This window comes from Amblyomma maculatum, unplaced genomic scaffold, assembly GCF_055883805.1.
Source record: "Amblyomma maculatum isolate TAMU_Amacu unplaced genomic scaffold, ASM5588380v1 scaffold_20, whole genome shotgun sequence".
Classification (NCBI taxonomy): domain Eukaryota; kingdom Metazoa; phylum Arthropoda; class Arachnida; order Ixodida; family Ixodidae; genus Amblyomma; species Amblyomma maculatum.
In genome coordinates this window covers 4,061,165-4,066,231 of record NW_028146745.1, presented here as the reverse complement: position 1 = coordinate 4,066,231, position 5,067 = coordinate 4,061,165, and the positions used below count along the sequence as shown (strand labels likewise).

Sequence of the window (5,067 nt, the reverse complement as noted above, 5' to 3'; positions counted from 1 at the left end):
CACTCCAATTAATGTGAATGCGTTTTCCAAATGAACTTTACACAAAAGCAATTCAATTTCACATGGATATTCAAGGACAGAAAACTTCAAATGTGACTGTAAATAGAGGGCGACACCACCGCCTCTACCATTCGGTCTGTCAGCTCTCAGCAACGTGAATCCACTTAACGCAACTTCAGAGTCGTATATGTTAACATGTAACCAAGTTTCAGTAACACCAATAATGTGAGGGCAATGAGCAGTTAACAAGGAGTTAAGATCGGTAAATTTATTAAGCAGGCTTCTAGCGTTTAAATTTAACACACGGATGTTATTGCTGTGATGAGGTAGTCAAGGCGAAGTGGCGACTGCATTAGTAGCATTACTTAGTGACCCATTATGGGATGCTTTTTCCTGTGAATTAGAAAAACTGTACCAGTTATACCGAACTTTATCAATACATGATCAAACCGTATTCGGACCGTGCAGCCATTGCTTCTGAAACTTTCAGTCGCTTCCCAAAGCTTTTTTCGGATCTTGCGGACACGTATTGAAAAGTCCTCCGATATACGGTATTCGGATTCCTTAAGCTTGTGGCCATTTTTTACACTGAAGCTTTCTCTCGAAAGTCCAGAAGCTTCATGATCACGGGACGGGGACGGTCATGTGAAGGCCTTCCAAGACGATGGAACCTCTCTATTTGAGGGCAGCTCATATTGAGTTCTTTCTCAAACCATTTGCGATGTCAGAGGAGAGACGTTCATTATTTTCATCACAGGATTCGGGCAGACTATGCAATATTAAGTTGTTCCTACGTGCACGGTTTTCCAACTCATCGTTTTTATTTGAAAGACTGTGAATTTCGGAATTTAGACGTGCAACTTCACTGTTGAGACTGCCACTGTTGGCGGCGGGCTTTTGTAACGAGGACTCCAGAGCAGCCACGCGCGACTCAAATGTCTCAAAACGTGTATTAATAGATTCGTGAAAAGATTTAATTTCACCGATATCCTGAGCTAATTTTTGCTGTCCGTTCAAAAGCTCAGCAAACATATCGGACACCGACGGTTGACCGGTGGCGGCTTCCGAATTTGAAGGGCTCACATTACTTTGAGAGTGAGTAACCATCGCTGATGGCGGAGGACCAGGATTACTTTCAACACCCCCACTCCTCAGAAGTCTACTAATACAAGCCGCAATTTGCGAGTACAGCGAAACTTAAGCAAAGCACTTGCGACAGTAGTGTGGGCAAGGAAGCAGCAGTAGAAATCGATCATCAGAGCGAATACAAGGGGCATTCTGAAGATAACATACCTGCGTAAGAAACAGGCAGCGAGTAAGCATGGTGCTCGCACTGCTGCCACCTCGCCCACTGATGAAGCAACGGTCCAGCACGCAATTTATAGGCAGGTCCTTGAACGTCTCGTGACTGGGCTTGACGAGGTATGGATGACGTAGAGTGACGGTCACTCTGCACGGATTGCATACACGTATGGTGACAGGCAGATGAAGACTATGATCCGTAAGAGAGATAGGTCAGTTCGTATAGTGGCTAGCTGATTCATCCAAGAACATCGGCAATGGCGGCGAGTGCACATGAGTTGTGACGTCAGGAGCTATGAACTAAGCATAGTCGAAGTGGCAACAAACGAGGAAGGCAATCTGCGTAAGAAACAGGCAGCGAGTAAGCATGGTGCTCGCACTATTTGCAATTCGCCCACTCTGTCCTCTTAATGTCATATTTATGGGCCTCAAACCACACCCGCGCTGTCCCAGTCTAGTAAAATTTGATGATATTAGCGAGCATTAGTGTGGGATTCCACCTGTTGTGCTTGCTGAATCGTTCGTATAGGGCCAGCCGGTCGTCGACATCGACGTCCTTGGTCCCAGAGAAGGTTCCGGGGTTATAGGGATAGGCCATGACGACAGCAGGTGCGGCGTCAGTAGTCATAGTGGTGGTAGCGATGCGTCTGCCCCTGCGGAGATCCAGATTGTGACAGGGATCGAAAGATTCACCTCCACCAAGAGATGTTACAGGAAATATTTACAGTACGGCAGCTGTCTACACCACTGAGGATAATCACAACACAACACACCGCACAGCAAAGCACACGTCTGCGTCTTCTTCTTCTGGGAGTCTGTCGCACTTCTTTTTTGTCAACACCACCAGCGAATACCGCTCAGTAACAATATATATATATATATATATATATATATACATATATATATATATATATATATATATATATATATATATATATATATATATATATATATATATATATATATATATATATATATATACCGCCACTCATCTGCGCATGTGCGGCGCTACCAAGCGGCCGCAGCAGCGATGCGTCATGGTTGGCTATTACGCAGCGAAGGCGCACAGCTGCGCACGAGCCGACGCCACTGCATCTGTGGCGGCTAAAATATCACTCCACTGGAATGCGCAGACCGACGGGGCGTGTGCGCGGCAGTAGCTGAGCGCGCGGACAGCGTCAAGCTTGGCAACTACGAAAGGGAGGCGCCCAGCTGTGCACGTGCCAAGGTATATGTACTATCGTAGACAAGGCTCTGTAAACGCCCATACGCACAAACCATGGCGGCTCATGGGCTCCAGCGACCCATGAAGAGTGGGCGGCCATGACGTTAAATGACGTCACGCATACGTTCACTTTGGTGCGAAATATAAACAAGTTAAAGAAAAACCGCCGCGTTGCATTGACGAGCGTACACCTTTTGAAGGTTGTTGCCCTTCAGCGCACGCCAACCTTTGCCATCTAAAAGAACTCGAGTTTCTGTTGTTTACGCCCTTGTTTATAAGCAGTTGCTCCAGCACAATGGAAGTGGCTGGCAAAGGTGGCGGCATAGAAAGGCAGCAACACTTCCAAATAGAAACCACGCATGAAAATTCATAATACAAATACTGCTGCAAGTCATGCAAGTACTTTGGACAGTTACTTTGTCCCTCAGCACAGTAAGGTGCCGTCCAGAAACACTGGTGCAACAGTGCAGTCGTGCCTAGTTCGCAACAGAGTGTACCAAGTGAACCATTGTGGTTTTCATATCCATGGTTTATTGCATCAACCAATACAATATAGCAACATATCACAACAATAAAAATGCATGTCGCAGACAGCACGAACAGTAGCGCTGTTTAAGCAGGCTAATCATCTCAATGATCACAGCCGAAGCATGGAAAAAGCTTCATGAGCCTGCCACAAAACATCACCAGATAAGAAACATGCATGTACAGAAAACAAAGCTATGACAGCTGCAGTTGAAATAAAAATGTCATGAATTATTAGATGCATCAAAACATGCGTGGAGCATAGAGAACTGGGATCACTCTTCATATTTAAATTCTTCGGCAGAAAGTATACAGCAGTTTTCAAGGTAATTTCAAGGTTGCACCAGTCCAGACAGCTTTAAAATCAACAAACGTGCCTAACACAGGAGCATTAGAGCATACATTGAGTCTATGTGCAACCTCCAGGTCTGCTCACCGGTGAAAGACAGCAGGGAAGCGGTAAGACACCGACGGTTGAGTCCACGCTGTCGCAACGTGCCACAGAGCATCGCTCCCTCACTTTGTGCGGGCTTATCTTGCGATAAAACGCTGAGCGCAACACACTGCTGCAAAAAGACTTCGCACTGAACACAGGACGAAGGGGACAAAACCAAAAAACACGGTTGCAGGGGGATATTAAATCTCACCAAACGGCGACAGGACGTCGAAATCTTCACAAAAGGGACATTTTCAGACTTTCGAACTAAATTACGCTTTCCCGGGCGCTTCAAGGCCCGCACCACAGCCGACCGACCAGCAGCAGACAGCGATAAGAAACCGTTCCGTGCTTTGTCAGCTTCGTTCTCTCCGTTGCCTTGGTTACCTCTGCAGCGCCTCCTGACCGATGCAACATCTAGGGGTTGGGGCGATAAGTGTGTTGCAAGGCTTAAAAAATGAGAATGTATTTATAAAATACCTTACCTCATTCACAAGCGAAGTTACGAAAATGTCTATTCTTTTTATGTTGATTGATACAATTTAATTTGTAGTAGTACAATTTCTTAATCTGAGTGGTTGGCTCCCCGACCTGTGGCTACGCTGCGGTACCGCTGAACCGCTTTTGGGCCCAGTCTTCGCCACCATTCTACTTCCACCATGCACGCGCCGTCACCAGTGCGTCTGCCGCAGCTAAGAGATCACTCCTCTGGAATGCGCAGACTGGTGAGGCGCGTGCACGGCGATGGCGGAGCGCACGGCTCCAGTGAGCCAGCTGCGTACCGTGTGACGTCACTGCTCCTCCCGCTTGCGCAGCACGGCTCTCCAGGAGCAACGCGGAACTGCTTAACTTCGGCTAGTGTATCTAACACTGTAAAAGTGCGATGACGACGCCTGCATACAGTGCCACAACAGCAGCAGCAAAGCTAAGCCCTGTGCAGATTTGCAGTGCTCTAAAATATTTTATCTCACCTTTACATCAATAACTTGTGCACAAGAAAGCTGGACGTTTTAAATACCTGTTATCTAGTGGTTTTTGTGTCACTGAAATCCAAGCGTTTGCGGAAGTCAGAAAATATTTTCACATTCTTACGCACTAAACACGAATCTACCCGAACTGGAGCACATAGCAAATGGCTTGTCTTCTAACGTCCTCGCTAAACGACGAGGTTCCATTTATAATACAAAATCTAGGATAATATTTTGGCCAAAATTAAACAGAGTTCCTTCGGGGTAGATTTTAAACCTTCAAAAAAAATTACAAGGATTCAACACTGCTAAACCAAATATTAAGCAATAGCATGAGCTGCGGCTGACCGAGCGTTCTTCCCTTTTTCTTCTTCCTTAGCCCACATATAAAGCCTCTCTTTAACCAAGCCGTATGAACGGGCCTTAGTGGCCTATAGGGGTAATATGAATGCCAGGGTCCCAGCAGGCTGATTCTGACATAACCATCCCATGCGAAACGAGATACGCACGTTGGCAGCTCCTGCCAGCCTCAAGCTGCAACTTGAGTATGTAGCCAAGCTCTCACCCTACTGTCACGTGTTGTATGACGTCACAGCGTCCCATGTGTAAGA

The 5,067-nt window shown here is 46.4% G+C and overlaps 1 pseudogene; it reads right to left on the bottom strand.

Moving 5' to 3' along the window:
- Nucleotides 1-330: 330 nt before the first annotated feature.
- On the bottom strand, nt 331-1,930 carry LOC146171537 (uncharacterized; annotated as a pseudogene).
- Between the last annotated feature and the right edge of the window lie 3,137 nt (nt 1,931-5,067).